This window comes from Pinus tabuliformis, chromosome 4_1, assembly GCF_031772625.1.
Source record: "Pinus tabuliformis cultivar Carrire ecotype Pingquan chromosome 4_1, CPIR1, whole genome shotgun sequence".
Taxonomy (NCBI): Eukaryota; Viridiplantae; Streptophyta; class Pinopsida; order Pinales; family Pinaceae; genus Pinus; species Pinus tabuliformis.
The window spans coordinates 496,082,409-496,099,958 of NC_142303.1; positions in this window are offsets into that span (position 1 = coordinate 496,082,409).

Below are 17,550 nucleotides of genomic sequence, written 5' to 3' on the forward strand. Positions count from 1 at the left end.
GACTTATTAGTTATGTTAGACATAATTGAGAGGTAGGGCATCCAACCATATCAAATTCTTAAGGCATCCAACTCTACTTGAGTTCTAACCTTTTGTATGGCTTGCAAATAATTCCAATATTTTGATATTGGGATATGGGGATACTCTTTGTATGGCTTGCAAATAATTCCAATATTTTGATATTGGGATATGGGGATACTCATGATAGTTTATTAATGTAAAAAAAAGTTTTTATTTAATTTAAAAAATTTCGTTATATTAGATATCAATAATTTTGGGCTTTTAGTGGAAAGCAATATGTAATGGTTGAACTTTGATATCTGACATGAATCAAAATTTTAGGTTTCAAAATAAGAGAATAAAATAATGGAGTAAAGGGGAAATTTTTGTGTTTAAATCAATAAAATGAAAACAATGTGGGATATGGGGATATTGGGACTTTTGAGAAATAAGTAGAACATTTAAAGTCTCAATTACAAAGGTAAAAGTTAAACAAACACAATGTATTTAAATTTTAAGGATTTTTAAAGAACTTTTGGTATTTGACATGTACTTTGGTTTTTTTAAATATAGTAATCATCTGCTAAAATAATTAATGTAAATTTTAAAAATTTCCTTATAAAACCCCTATTTTCAAGAATTCAAATTTGGCCTCATTAATTTATTCAGTAATAATATGAGTTGTTGTTTATACGAGTCATAATAGAACCAAAATCATTTATAATGCTCTTCAAAAACTAAAAAGAGTGAAAAGAGTAAAAAAGAAAAGTAACATGAAAAATATAGAAATTTCAAAAGTTCATGGAGACCCCTTTATTTTCTCCAAAAAAATAAGGGAAGTTGTTGAGAAATAAATAGGATGTTAAACACAATGATTAAGATAAAGTAGTTACACTACTATGTTCATTTCGTGAATCATGGGAACATTTCAATACTTCCATTAGGTTTACTACAACTCTTGAATTTGTTTTTCTTGATTAAGCATTGTTGTATAAGGAGGTGTGGAGGAGATATAGGATTGAAAATTTCACACTAGAACCAATTGTGACAAGAGGTTGGTGAAAAGAAAAATGACAAAATTCATTAGGTACATATAAATCAAATTAAAAATAAATGGGGAGTAAACTCAAATGTTGGTACTATAATAAGGATTGTTGAAAGAGAAGGAAATCGAAGAAAGACACCAAAAAGTAGGAAAATATGGTTGAATTATGTATGGGTATGATTTATGGAGTTTTTTCTATTTGTAATGTTCCTCAATACTATGAAAATTGGTTATTAGATTCTAGTATTTCTCATCACATCTGTCCACATAGAAGTTGATTTTCTTTGTATCAAGTTATTAATGGGGAATAATATTTCTTGTAAGAATAATGGAGTTGGAAGCATCATAATTAAAATGTTTGACAATATTATAAAGATAGTAATATATATTAGGCATGTGTCTAAACTAAAAATAAATAAATAGAAATCTTTTAGAGAATTGGATTCTAAAGGTCATAAATTTTTAGTTCAAAGTAGAGCGTTGAAGGTGTCCAAGGGCGCTTTGGTGGTTATGAAGGCTAAAAGGACATGTTATCCTTACAATTTGGATGGAAGTATTCACATCAATGAAGTAGTAGTGGTATCTAAGGAGGAGATTAAATTCACTTGTTTAGGCATCAATGACTATATCATGTGAAAAAAAAATGACTAAACTTGCTGATAAATCACAAATTACTTCCAAATTTGAAATCTCCAAATTTGAATTTGTGCAAACATTGAATTTATGGAAAGCATTGTAAACAAATGTTTAAAGTAGAAAATAATATTAGTAAGCATATTCTTGTTTATATCTATTAAAGCTTTTGGGGGAAATCCCCTATAGGTTTTTTTAGAGGATAGTCATATTCTATAATATTTATAGATGGATTTTCTATAAAAGAATGGTTCAATTTCTTGAAAATAAAAATTGTGGTATTTAATACATTTAAACAATTTTGGGTTATGGTAGAAAAGAGAAACAACAAGACAATTAAATGTTTAAGAATTGATAATGGGGCAAGTTCACTTCCTTAAGATTTAAAAAATACTACAAATAAGCTAGGACTAAGAGACAAAAAATAACTATTTATACTCCCACGAAAAATGGTGTAATAGAATGCATGAATGTGACTCATATAGAAAAAGAAAGGCACCTGGCTAGTAATTTCATTTTACAACAAAGTTATGGGAAGAAGAAATCACTATTTCTTGTTATCTTGTAAATATATCACCATCAATTACAATAAATTGTAAAATCCCTTAAAAAGTATAGATATGGCATCCGGTTGCTTATGCTCTTATTCTTGAAAATCAGAATTCTAAAATAGAGCATAGATTGAAAAAATATATTTTTGATAATTATAATAATATAAATAAAACATATAAAATGTGGGATCCTACTAGTAAAAATGAAATTTCAATATAATAGAAAGAATAATAACATAAGATTATATATATATAAACACTTTCCTATAATTCGTATAATATATATATATATATATATATATATAAATATATAAATGAATTTTAATGTAAATAATTTCATAATATTAATAAAATAATAAGATAAAAATAATAAATAATAAATAAAATAATAATAAATAACAACTCGAGAAAATTCAATTTTGGTTATTATATCATTATTGATAAACTGAAATAATAATAGTAATAAATTTTTATTTTTAACTTACAAATTTTAACAACTTAATATCTACTCTACATTTTAAAAAATAACTAGATAATTGGAATTTGTAACGTGACTCCAATCGTTGTAACCAGATAAAGATAAAGGTAAAATATAAAATAAAATATGATAATGAAAATGGAGACGAAGAATTGAGCATTAAATGTATTCATAATGAATAAAATAGATACCCAAAATGATAACAAAAATAAAATATCCGCTCAATTGAAAGTTGCTATTCTAAATAATCACTTTCGCAAGTGTGAATAATTTTGAAACATTAACAACTAGTGTAAAATATAAAATCTCACGGATTTGTAAATGAAACATTGAATGACGCAGAAACTTGATGATGAGACTCATGAATTTTTAAATTTAACAATAATTGCTTTATTCTCAATAATGTAATATTTTTGCATAGGTGTAATTTAATTTGTGCATCTAATTTTTCCATCTGTTGATTTTAACAAAAATATGATAGATATTTTTTAAGTTTTGAGTTTATGTTGTTTAATCTATAAAATTCGATGCTTGAGAAATTTTTGAAGGTGTTGAATCTATTTATGTATTCAAAAATATAATTTAAGCAATAAAAAATCACATTCTTGTTTGAAATTGTATAGCTAAATTTTGGTGAAAAAAATTATTTAATCTATATAAGTTAGGCTACACCCCCTACGTATTTATGATGAAAATGTATATACTTGTTATGATGAAAATGTATATACTTATTATTAGACTGGTGAGCAGTATATATTGCGCGCTTTCATGCCTAGATGCTTATGATATGTGCTTCGCAAGCCCATATAAAGATGTTTTATATTGAGGGCTCATCATACCTGGCATATGTGTGAGTGTTAGTTGAGTGGTAAATGGCCTAGATTGTAATGACAATACAATTTAAATTTATTTTAATAAAAATAAATTAGGTTGGATGCGGACCCCATCCATGGTAAGAGTATGGGGGTGTGTGAATTCATGATAATGGGCAATGGTGTGTTAGCGATAGTTGTAGGTGAAAAGGGCACTTGGAGCCCATGTGGCTTTATGAACACCACATGGCATAGAGAGCCATGGAGTAGGAAAAGTATATATAGATACTTACCCTAAGCATTATGATTCATTTGTTATTACTATGATGACTCTGAGGGCTCTGGATTTCCCAGCTACATGTAAGGTGTCATTTGCAGCGTAGGTTCAGAGGAAGCAATTGAGACATTCATGGTTGATCATAAGTCATCGTTTGGGGCATAGGTGTAAGGCCTTCGGGTGACGGTGCGACGGCGCCGGGTACGAACGCGGGCGGATGCGCACACGAGCACGCTGAACGACAGTTTACGACGAGCTGCGGGAGAGGCGTGACATAATACGACGTAACTATGCGACGTTAGTAAAACACACCAAAAATTGGCTAAGTGTCATTCACACTTGAGCGTACACGAAATTAGGGTGCACAAGGGTTTATACGCATTCACGTGGAGCATAAGGTATACCCAAAGCTGACACCATAAAGATGTAACGTGAGGGCTTCATGATGTCATTTTAGATGTCGGCCCAAAAGTATATGCTAAAGTATGGTGCGTATATATATGAGGTGGTTGCACCTCATTTCATCATCAATCTTCACACTCCTAAATCAACGAAAGGGGTAAAAAGGCTGCGCAGGGGTAAAAGGGGAATACACATGTCTTATGTGTAGTTCCTCCTTTGTGTGGAGATGGAATTTTGACCTGGGTTGAGAGGTGGAGATTGGACAGGCAATTGTGTGCAGGATTTGGCAAGGTGAATTAGGAGGCTCCGGTGAGTGTTTCACTTTGTGATAGGGTGCACATAATTTTTAAGAAGGCTGTTCTATGCCTTGATGTAAAATATTCTAAGTGTTGGCTTGAAGTTTGTCAAGCATCACTTGCATTTGTACAATTGAAGTAAAGCTGTTATAATATATTGTTGGGCAGACTTTCTGGGAGTTGCCCCTCCCTTTGTACTTGTTTGTTGTTGATGTTCTCGGTTTATTGTACATGGTTAATGATTGAGAATGATCTTCTTTAAAGTATAAAGCATAACTCTTTACTTGGTTGCAAGAGAACATAAATTAAAGTAAGTTTATGTTGGAGTAGGCGTAGTCCATAAACGTTAGTATTGTTGAAAAGAAAGCGTTCGGTGGTGCTGCACCTCGCTACAAGCGGTTGGAAGATCACCGCAGGTGTAGGGGCGTGACAGTTGGTATCAGAGCAAAGGTTGCTCGAGGCAGAGATAAGGGTACTTGCAGGTCAAGGAAACCGTTTCACACGAAGTGGAACAAGGGTTGGTTCAGGTTGCAGGATACTCGGTGGAGTTCTTGTATGGTCGAGACTAGATCACAAAGGAAGAAGAAGCTGGTCGAGATGGCAGCTGGGTCTCAAGCCGGGTCTAGTCATGGTGGCAAAGAAACTCCTATGGAGTTCATTGAAAGGCTGTTGGTAAAGTTTGAAAATATGGAGATTTCTTTTGAAGAGAAAATCGATAGACTTCAAATGCAGAATGATGAGCTCAAGACACAAAATGAGTACACTGAATATAGGTGTGCACAGCTCAAACAAAGGGTCAGAGAAGTTGAGGAATCAAGGGATCAAGGTCTTGCAGAAATTGAGAACTTGAAGAAGACTCTTGAAGATACAAAGAATGAGCTTACAATTGTGAAGAAGGTCGTGGGGCATAACTCAGGTGGAGGAGTGCCTCATGTGAAGGTCAAGGAACCGGAATCTTATGATGGAACGAGGAAGGCAGCAATTCTTGGCAACTTCTTGTGGGACATGGAGCAGTACTTGGAGCGGTTGAACCTGGTTGATGGTGAGACACAAGTCAAGGTAGCTACTCAGTTCTTGACAAAGGATGCTAAGATGTGGTGGCGAAGGAGAGTGGACCAGATTTCCAATGGCAATGTTGATGACATCACTTCGTGGAAAGACTTGAAGAAGGCCTTGCAGACCCACTTCAGTCCTCAAGATGACACATGGGAAGCAAGGACCAAACTCAAGTACATAAAGCAAACAGGAAGCCTGCAAGCATACCAGCAAGAGTATTCAAGTGCAGCTCTAGAACTTCATGACATGGCAGAAAAGGACAAGGTGTTCAACTTCATCATGGGATTGAAACCTTGGGCACGCAATGAGGTAAGGAGGCAGAAGATCAACAAACTTGAAGAAGCTTTCGTTATAGTTGATAGGATGGTGGATCACTTTGAGGAAACTTCTGATGACAAGAAGAAGAAGTCCAAAAAGCCAAAAGAGAAGAAGAAAGATGATACTCCAAAATCAGATGATGGTGCAAAGATGAAGAAACCTTTGAAGTGTTGGTTATGTGAAGGACCACACACGGTGAAGAATTGTCCCTCTAAATTAAAGGTGGCTACGGTTGCACAATCTGATGATGAGGATAATGATGCTTCTGTGGGGATGATGCAGATACTTGGTGCTTCTGCTACCACAAAAGAAGTCTCTAAGGACGATCCAGAAAGAAACAAGTTAGAGTATGTTCGAATGAAGGTTGGAGATACTAATGTGCTCACTATGGTAGATAGTGGGGCTTCTCACAACTTCATGGGAGAAGATACTGCAAGAAGAATTGGGCTGAAATTTGTACCGGCAAAGGCGCAAATGAAGACAGTGAATTCTCCTCCTATGAACATCCTTGGTATAGCTGAGAAGGTGGACACTACACTTGGTGAATGGACCGGGAAGGTGAACTTCACTATAGTGCGGATTGATGACTATGAGGCTGTATTGGGGATGGAGTTTATGAAGCAGTTTGATGCTATGATTGTACCACATTTGAAGAAGCTCTACATTTATGATGGAGGGGAAGATGTACCTATTGGTGTGCCTACCATTGGTGCAACAAGGCCTCATTGTAAAGTGGGAGCGATGCAAATGGAGGATAAGGAAAAGGAGAACAAGCGGTTGTCCACTGTTGAGGCAAAGCTTATGGAACAATCATTGGTCATTAGATCACTCTCAGATAGCATCTTGCGCTTAACCAGAAGACTAGAGTTGGTGGAGGATGATGATGATGATGATGAGGTATATGTGACGCCGGATGTCCAGAAGGAAGACCGGGTTGCTTATCTACAAAGGATGGAGATTGAGGATCCTGATAGATGGATTGAATTGATTAGTGAGGAGGAGCCTTCAGGATCTGCTCCCTCTACATCTTCTTAGGTCAATAAGAAGATGGGCTCATTGTTAGCTGCTCATGGCAGTGAGTCCTCAAGCATATGGAGCAGGTATGATTGATGATGGCATGTCGCAGATGAGATGGATGGGGTTTCCATGGACCTGGGCATGGATCGTGGAGATACGTACTTTGGTATGGTGAGCTTGGTGGCAGTTGGTCACTAGGCCGAGACATGGTGGAGACAGTGGTTCTACATATGTTGCAGTGATGTTTGCCTTATGTGGAGGAGTCAACATCATGGATGATGGTATGTTGTCAAGGACGACAACGATTTCAGGTGGAGGAGAATGTAAGGCCTTCGGGTGACGGTGCGATGGCGCCGGGCACGAACGCGGGCAGACGCGCACATGGGCGCGCTGAACGACAGTTTACGACGAGCTGTGGGAGAGGCGCGACATAATACGACGTAACTATGCGACGTTAGTAAAACACACCAAAAAATTGCTTAAGTGTCATTCACACTTGAGCGTACACAAAATGAGGGTGCACAAGGGTTTATACGCATTCACGTGGAGCATAAGGTATACCCAAAGCCGACACCATAAAGATGTAACGTAAGGGCTTCATGATGTCATTTTAGATGTCGGCCCAAACGTATATGCTAAAGTATGGTGCGTATATATATGAGGTGGTTGCACCTCATTTCATCATCAATCTTCGCACTCCTAAATCAGCGAAAGGGGTAAAAAGGTTGTGCAGGGGTAAAAGGGGAATACACGTCTTATGTGTAGTTCCTCCCTTGTGTGGAGATGGGATTTTGACCCGGGTTGAGAGGTGGAGATTGGATAGGCAATTGTGTGCAGGATTTGGCAAGGTGAATTAGGAGGCTCGGGTGAGTGTTTCACTTTGTGCAAAGGTGCACATAATTTGTAAGAAGTTTGTTCTATGCCTTGATGTAAAATATTCTAAGTGTTGGCTTGAAGTTTGTCAAGCATCACTTGCATTTGTACAATTGAAGTAAAGCTGTTATAATATATTGTTGGGCAGACTTTATGGGAGTTGCCCCTCCCTTTGTACTTGTTTTTTGTTGATGTTCTCGGTTTATTGTACATGGTTTGTTAGCGCTTGAAATTTCACCTAGGCTGAGATAGACAAATCTCAAGGCTACATCAAACCATTACACCTCGTAGCTAGCCCTACGAGGAAGGAGAAGGCTCTCTCCGGTCAGACTCAAGGTATTTTCTCAATGGGGTGAGCTGACCAATTAGGATCAAAGATATTAGGCTAGTAAACTGATGAGGAGGGTTGATTTAAAGTTTTTGGGGTTTTTGGTGGCAATTGGAGGGAGTGCAATTCAGGGTGTGGGGATTGAGCTCAGTTTTTGCAGGTGGGTCTTTGGGGCAAGGAAGGAGTTTGTGCTGATGCCTTAAGCTGAGATGGATGATCAAGGAAGAAAGAGAGGGAGCTAAAGAGGGCAAACAATGAATTTGAATCCTCTTTAGACAGTGGAAAACATAAATATTAAACAAAATTGAAAGCTGAGCATGGCATGCATGAATTCAAACTTTATCACTTCTTTTGTTTAATTAGCAGCAATAGAATAAGAGATGGAACACATAAACACACTTAAAATGACAAGTAGGAAACACACCATCAGCACAATAATCCACAAGAATCCACAATGATGTCTGCAAAACCCTGGCCTTCCTTTTCCTCAAATTGCAGAGATACAAGTAAAATATACAATAGAGCTTCTCCCTCCAGAGTCCAACCATGAAAATGAGCAAGAGAAGGCATAATATAGATGATCTAACTCCTTTCCCCACCTCTAGGGGTCGAGCTCAGCTTCCTAGGAGTTGTTTCAACTAATTCTAAACTGAGCACTAGATAATAGGCAGTCAAAACAACTTGCCTCTAAAACTTAGGAAACCTATCCATGCATTAAATATTCACTATTTACATCAAGGAAACTTCTAGAAGTGTTAAAGGAGAGTAAATGTATCCATGTGCCATGAAAATTACCCAACAATCCATCATTTACATACATCAAAAGTCAACCAAAGTAAAAACAGTGTTTTGCAGGCCGAAATAGTCAAAATGGTGAAATTTCCCTGAGTGGTCGCGCCCCTCCCTTGGAGTGGTCGCGCACATTGGCAGCTGTGTTTGAGGGCCTTCCTGGTGTCCAAATCAGGTGCAAGATAGCTTTTTGGAAAGGTCTATGAGTCTACTTTCCAACCCCACTGGAATTTCTGAATTTGGAGTTGATTTGACCCCTCAAAAGTCATTTCTCCCAAGGCAGCTTTCTGCAACTCAAAAAAGGGGCAGAAAGTCAAAATTTGCATGTATTTTGAGCTTTTGGAAGTCCAAATCTCTATAAAATTTGAAGTCCATCCATAGGCAAGTGTATTTTTGCATGAAAATTCCAAAAATGTAGAGTTTTCCCTGTTCTGAGCTGTCCCCACGAGTGGTCGCGCGCGGGGTGAGACCACTCCAATGGCCAAAACCTGTAAAATTCTCAAAAATGCCAAAAATGCCTCAAAACTCTCAAAATTTCTTGAGTTTGCTACCAGGAGGAGGCTAATGAGTATCATGGTGAGTAAGAGAGGCCTCAGCCAAGATACGGAGCGGGTTGGTCTTCTTCCTCCTCTTGTGGGCCTCGGACAACTTCCTTTGGAGTATCTTCATTTTTGCCTTGCAAACATGCATTCTCGCCCAATAATGAGTTTTCATGTTCCGTAGCAGCCTTTTGTCTTGGTTGGCTTTCTCCAACAGTTTCTCCAAGCGAGCATTTGCCTGAATGAGCAAAGACTCCCGGTCAGCAGGCAATGGGTCCCCGGGCCTCCTACGGTTCAAACCTCGATTACCGCGGATCCTCCATAGCTCATCAAGTTCTTTCTCCGCCTCTAATTGTCTGTTGCGCTGCTCCAGATAAGTGATGGTCCATTGAGCCATTTCGAGCTTCTGCTGCAACACGAGGTTCTCCTCCTCTCTCTGTCTGATAAGCTCATAAAAATCTGAAGAAGGAGAGTGAGCGTCAAGGTCAATGAAATCATGATGTGTATCGCCAGCTCTCTCATCCTCAACCATGGGCTGCTTGCATTCCCGTACTGCCTCTGCTGATGAAGAATGCGAGGCCCCTTCCACCTGGTGTGGAGATAACACTCGCTGATCTGAAGAAGATGACGAGACCCTTTCCACCTGCTATGGAGAAAATACTCGTCGAGCTGCTGCAAATAAGGTCCTATGACCCCTCTGATATGTAAGCTGCGGTGGGGAAGCAACATGTCTCGGAACAATAATCTCGGGCTGGTGTGATGGACCTCCCGCCTCATGAATGGCCTCTGGCTCTGGTTGTGGCTGTGGTGGCACTGTAAAGAACTCATGAGAAATGAAGTCTGCCCATGGAATGCCCTGCTGACTCAATTGATGGGAAACAATGAGCTAGATGAGACCATGATGGCACAAACTCCTATGCTGCTGAGCTGGGGACTGCCTCTGAAACACGGACACCATCCTCTGAATATCCTGGAAGAAGTAAACCGGGATGTTCATCATCCTCACTCCGGTAAAGTGCATCAACAGGCGAATGTGACAAGCAAAGACTCGTGAAAACCTTCCCTCACATGTGAAGTAATGCATGATAAGCCGCATGATCGGAGCATACTCCCCCCGGAGGAATCTGAAGGGAAAGACCCCTGACAAGTGACTCATGAATGCTGGCCTGACATATGGCTCAAAATAAACATAATCCAGCATTTTGCGCTTGGGCCACACCTCACCCACATTTGGTATCCCGGTAGCCTCTGAAATCACCTCCGGAGATAGTACAAAATTCACCCCTGCAAGAGTAACCTGCCCATCATGAAGGCGCAAAACAAATAGCCGGGCCAACTCCCTATGGTGCTGAATCTGGGCAAGCCTCTCGCAAAACTGGAAACATGACATGTACTGGAAACAAGTCACTGCCAATGGGCAAGCCTGTAATTCTGCTAAAGATGTGGGCTCTTCTCTCCTATGATGACCACCTTTGCCACCCGTACGAGGCCTCTGCTGTGCCTCAACCTCCGTAGAAGAAGACCGGTCATCACCTTGCTCATTAGTTTCAGTGGTTGACATGGTGTTATTGAGCAAGGTGGAGAAAATAGACAAAGTTGACTGCTACCCTGCCTGCAAAATGCTGAGAAGTATGCTATTTTCAAGGGGAAAAAATCATGAGGGAAATGTTAGGGGAGGGACTTTTTCATAAGGAATGGGAAAATATATAAAAACAGGGAACTTTTAAGGAATAATTCACAAAATGTCAAACATGTTATCTCATCTCTCATCATCGGGAAATCATTTGCAAAGAAATATCTTTATTAGGGAAGACATATAATAAGGTCACCAAGGGAAAGGACAATACATTTTTCAACAGGGGGTAAGGGGTAGCATGTAATACAGGAGATGGGGTAGCACTGATTACTAGCATCAACAGATAGCTCTTAGATTTTGTCCTTTGACTGTACATTATTAGGCATACTCTGTTTTTCCAAGGGATTGATGTACTTTTGATGCTAAGGGGAAATAAGGAATTAATTTACATTTGTCATAAGGGGAGGAAGGCTTTACTTAACAAATTGAAAAGAGAAAGGAGATGCATTGCATCAAGGGTATTAGGGGGATAGAAGGGAAAAGGATGCCTTAGGGTTTGGTTTTGGAGACACAGCAACATTCTTTTGCAAACAGTATTTCAGAGCAGCATGTCCTTTAATAAATATGTACAGTTGTATTTGCTTTATTTTTGCTTTGAATAACACAGCCTTCTTTTGACTGTATTTGTGAGGACTATGCACAGCAATAAGTTTCTTTTGTTCTTGCAATGGCTTGGCTACACATAGTAATCTTTTCCTCTGTTTTTTGTCTTTTTTGTTTTATTATTTTTACCATTGCAATTGCTCTTTCCTTTTACACATCACTATTTTGATTTTTGCTGTGTTTTTATATATATATATATATATTTTTTTATAATATTGTTGTGGGGAAGGAATTAGGGTTTAAGGGATGCATATGAGAGGGATTAGGGTTTTAGGTATAGGGAATGGGGAATTGATATTCATTGCAAATGTGATGAGATAGAGACACATTATGACAATTGTAAATCTAATAGGAGTAATGGAGGGAATAAAGAGGAATTAAAAACCTTGAAAGCAAACACCAACCTTAGCAAAATTGCCTACATGAACAAACAATCACTAAACCTATTTCTCTTCATATTTTTGATGGTAAAAATGCATGAACACAAGCTCATCATCCATGTTTCAAACATTCAATACATTAGAGAGGCCTACCTCGAGCAATTAGCAAACCAAAACGTGATTTGAGTGGATTTAGGAAGGTTCTGTGAGTGGGAGCCCGAGTGGTCGCGCGCAGGCTCCGAGTGGTCGCGCACACCCCGAGTGGTCGCGCGTGTTAGAAATTTGAACTGTGGAGGAGGCGCCGAGTGGTCGCGCACCGCCCAGGTGGTCGCGCACACTGCCCGAGTGGTCGCGCACCAGAAATCTCCTTAATTTTTCTGCAATTCGCCCTCTTTCTCTCTTTCCGCCCTCTTGCTCTTCTTTGCTAGCTCATAGAGGCATAATGAAGATGTTTAGAGGGAAATTTACCTCTTGTAGGTTCAAATTGAAAAAATTAATTTACAAAACCCACTCTCTAATGTTCTATTTTGACATTCACTTTTAACACTGCTTTTTGAGTTGCTTTGTCCTGAATTTAGCTTTTGAGGCGCTTTAACTTCATTCTTTCTGCAGGTTGACCATCTGATGGACTCTGGCGAGGAGACCAGGGTTATTGCCGGCATTTTGAAGACTTTTGAAATTTTCCTTATTTTTTACAAATATTACATGACCTTGGGTTTAAAAACAGGGTTTTTAAATCCAAGGTATAAATGAGCTGTACCTGATGAAAAATATCAATGGAACATATGTACATACCTCCTTCCGGCTTGCTGGGGACTCATGGACCTTTGACTCATGACCTTGCAGTGATTTTTGACCAAAACCCTAGACCTAAGACTTGGGACTTCAAGAAAAAACAAAACAAGTATGACACAAGCTTAATACCTGACATGACCTGATCCAGCAAAGCCAAGAAGGGGACAAGGACCAGCTCCTCCATTAGTTTTATGGCATGCCTAACGGGATGCAAAACTGACACTGATGAGACACCTACCTATGCATATGCAAAGAGCTTTTGATCACCGATGGAGTGCTCAAGACCGACACTAACATTGGCTCCAATGGGGATGGTAGCTCCTTGGAGGTGCCAAGAACCTTAGACCTCTGGGAGAGCAGACCAGTGCTTTCAACCATTGGGCGATGGAGTCATTATTTCGGCAAACGACACAAGACTTTGACTCATTTATTGAACGAAAACTGACTGAAACTTAACTAAAGCTTGACTCAAACCGACTCGATGGCAAACTGAAATAATTTGAAAAACTCACTCGATAGACCAAACACAAATGACTCATGACTGACTTAACTAAAACAAGAGAAGGGCAGCAGTCCATCAAGATTTGAAATCATGATGACAACCACCGGTGTTTCTTACAAGACTATATACATCAAACTATATCAAAATGCCAATGCAACCAATCAAGCAGATGCCTTCTTGATTGATTCTTCTTATCAGATCTTCTGGTCAACAGTACAAACCTATAACTGAGCATCCAAAAACATAGCTGACCATGATCTCCTTCATCACTGAACACTGCAATAAACACTATCACTGCTGGTTGCAACAAACTTGCTAGAGGATCGTGAAAAACATGAAGATTTGCCACTGCCACCTCCTGCTGAAAGAACAAGGTGTCTTTTGCTCCAAATTCTGATCTACCTTCATCATGTGCTTCGGTAAAAGTATGCTCATGGGCTTCAAAAAACTCTGAATAGGTAGATGAGCAGATCTCCTCTTGTAAAAACATTTCAGCACATGAGACATAAGAAGAGGAATCTGAATGGAAATCCTGAATGTTATGATCTTCGGTAGTCAGATAATATGGTAGGTGATCTTCAAATGATATGACAGCCGGATTATCATCTTTGTGAAGGAAAACATTATCTATTTGCTGATCTACAAGACAGTCATCTTTTTCAACAGAAGAAGAAGCTTCCCCAACACTTTCCTGACTATGTGTGCATTGCAAATCTGCTGTAGCTTGACCTTTCAAAAGCTGATCTATCTCCTCTTCAGACAAAGGAGACAATGCCTTTTGTTTTCTTTTGCTCAAACAAGTCTTGTCTTCTTGAAATAACATTTCAAAACATGAAAAATCCGAATGACAATCCTGATCTTCTGAAACTTGGAAACATTGTTGATCATCTTCATATGACATGGCAATCAAACTATCCAAATTATGATTGAAAAAAGAGTTTTCACTTACTTGAACAAAGATCTCATCTTGCTGTTCATGAGCTGGCTGAATTACCTCCTCATGCAGGCTCTGTTCTGATGGCATAAGGACATTTGGATCAAGAACTTTGTCCATGATCTCAACAACAAAACTCTCCTTTTCAGGATTCGGCACAAGGTATTCTTGGTCACCATGATCTGAATTTTGATCTGAAATAGCTGAGTTGACTGCATTACATTCTTCAATCTGCATGCTGTCTTCTTCTGTGGGCAGATCTGAAACAAACTCTTCTCTTTCATCAATTACAGCCATATGGCCATCTTCAACTTGCTGATCTTGACAAGTATCCTCTAAGATTTCTATGTGCTGCTGAAACGGATTTTCATACAAGGCTTCCATGATCTCTTCATCCATGAAATTATCATCTTCATAAAACTTCTCAAGCCTTTCAATAAAACTATAGGCATGCTTGCAACAGTCTTGAACTAAATTCAATGATGGATAAGAGTCCTCATATCTTTCAATGAACATAGCATGAAAATCCTTTAAATAGTAAATACAAGCAGGTGGCAAACTTTCATACCATGATTGAACTTTACCTTCCAGAGTGGCCAAGAATATCTTCATCAAGCAATCTTCAGGAAAATCAACCTTCAACTTGCGAATATGCATGTGAAATCTAACTAGATGTAAAGCAGCATCCTTCTTACCATCATCATTAAATGTAGGCAGATTCCTTGACCAATCTACCTTTGGAATTTTATTTGGAAAACCAGGGATGTGATCTCGGCTCAAGGGAGCATATCTTCTTGCGATTAGGTCCATCATGAAAATCTCACAGCTACTGATCTTCCTACAGTGAAGTCACCATGAAGCATAGGTCGCTGGATTCTTCAGTGAAAGGAGTCGCCAAGTGAATGATTCAGCCTTGTCAGTGTCTGATCGTTGTCCACTATCAACAATCAAATCTGAACTTGATACATGTACTGGGGTAAAGTGTCAATGAAGCGCTACGTTCACAAGCTCACAGAGATTGACTGAAGCAGCGTTTATCTACTAACGCTGATGTAAAACAAGAGCGTTTTCGAAGGCTACCTGGCGTAACTTCAGGCTCCGTCTAAGACTTATGAAATAACACGTTCAATGAGCAAACGATCAGTTGTTCTCCCCAGTATGGTCGCCACTATGTTAGCGCTTGAAATTTCACCTAGGCTGAGATAGACAAATCTCAAGGCTACATCAAACCATTACACCTCGTAGCTAGCCCTACGAGGAAGGAGAAGGCTCTCTCCGGTCAGACTCAAGGTATTTTATCAATGGGGTGAGCTGACCAATTAGGATCAAAGATATTAGGCTAGTAAACTGATGAGGAGGGTTGATTTAAAGTTTTTGGGGTTTTTGGTGGCAATTGGAGGGAGTGCAATTCAGGGTGTGGGGATTGAGCTCAGTTTTTGCAGGTGGGTCTTTGGGGCAAGGAAGGAGTTTGTGCTGATGCCTTAAGCTGAGATGGATGATCAAGGAAGAAAGAGAGGGAGCTAAAGAGGGCAAACAATGACTTTGAATCCTCTTTAGACAGTGGAAAACATAAATATTAAACAAAATTGAAAGCTGAGCATGGCATGCATGAATTCAAACTTTATCACTTCTTTTGTTTAATTAGCAGCAATAGAATAAGAGATGGAACACATAAACACACTTACAATGACAAGTAGGAAACACACCATCAGCACAATAATCCACAAGAATCCACAATGATGTCTGCAAAACCCTGGCCTTCCTTTTCCTCAAATTGCAGAGATACAAGTAAAATATACAATAGAGCTTCTCCCTCCAGAGTCCAACCATGAAAATGAGCAAGAGAAGGCATAATATAGATGATCTAACTCCTTTCCCCACCTCTAGGGGTCGAGCTCAGCTTCCTAGGAGCTGTTTCAACTAATTCTAAACTGAGCACTAGATAATAGGCAGTCAAAACAACTTGCCTCTAAAACTTAGGAAACCTATCCATGCATTAAATATTCACTATTTACATCAAGGAAACTTCTAGAAGTGTTAAAGGAGAGTAAATGTATCCATGTGCCATGAAAATTACCCAAAAATCCATCATTTACATACATCAAAAGTCAACCAAAGTAAAAATAGTGTTTTGCAGGCCGAAATAGTCAAAATGGTGAAATTTCCCTGAGTGGTCGCGCCCCTCCCTTGGAGTGGTCGCGCACATTGGCAGCTGTGTTTGAGGGCCTTCCTGGTGTCCAAATCAGGTGCAAGATAGCTTGTTGGAAAGGTCTATGAGTCTACTTTCCAACCCCACTGGAATTTCTGAATTTGGAGTTGATTTGACCCCTCAAAAGTCATTTCTCCCAAGGCAGCTTTCTGCAACTCAAAAAAGGGGCAGAAAGTCAAAATTTGCATGTATTTTGAGCTTTTGGAAGTCCAAATCTCCATAAAATTTGAAGTCCATCCATAGGCAAGTGTATTTTTGCATGAAAATTCCAAAAATGTAGAGTTTTCCCTGTTCTGAGCTGTCCCCACGAGTGGTCGCGCGCGGGGTGAGACCACTCCAATGGCCAAAACCTGTAAAATTCTCAAAAATGCCAAAAATGCCTCAAAACTCTCAAAATTTCTTGAGTTTTCTGCCAGGAGGAGGCTAATGAGTATCATGGTGAGTAAGAGAGGCCTCAGCCAAGATACGGAGCGGGTTGGTCTTCTTCCTCCTCTTGCGGGCCTCGGACAACTTCCTTTGGAGTATCTTCATTTTTGCCTTGCAAACATGCATTCTCGCCCAATAATGAGTTTTCATGTTCCGTAGCAGCCTTTTGTCTTGGTTGGCTTTCTCCAACAGTTTCTCCAAGCGAGCATTTGCCTGAATGAGCAAAGACTCCCGGTCAGCATGCAATGGGTCCCCGAGCCTCCTACGGTTCAAACCTCGATTACCGCGGATCCTCCATAGCTCATCAAGTTCTTTCTCCGCCTCTAATTGTCTGTTGCACTGCTCCAGATAAGTGATGGTCCATTGAGCCATTTCGAGCTTCTGCTGCAACACGAGGTTCTCCTCCTCTCTCTGTCTGATAAGCTCATAAAAATCTGAAGAAGGAGAGTGAGCGTCAAGGTCAATGAAATCATGATGTGTATCGCCAGCTCTCTCATCCTCAACCATGGGCTACTTGCCTTCCCGTACTACCTCTGCTGATGAAGAATGCGAGGCCCCTTCCACCTAGTGTGGAGATAACACTCGCTGATCTGAAGAAGATGACGAGACCCCTTCCACCTGCTGCGGAGAACATACTCGTCGAGCTGCTAC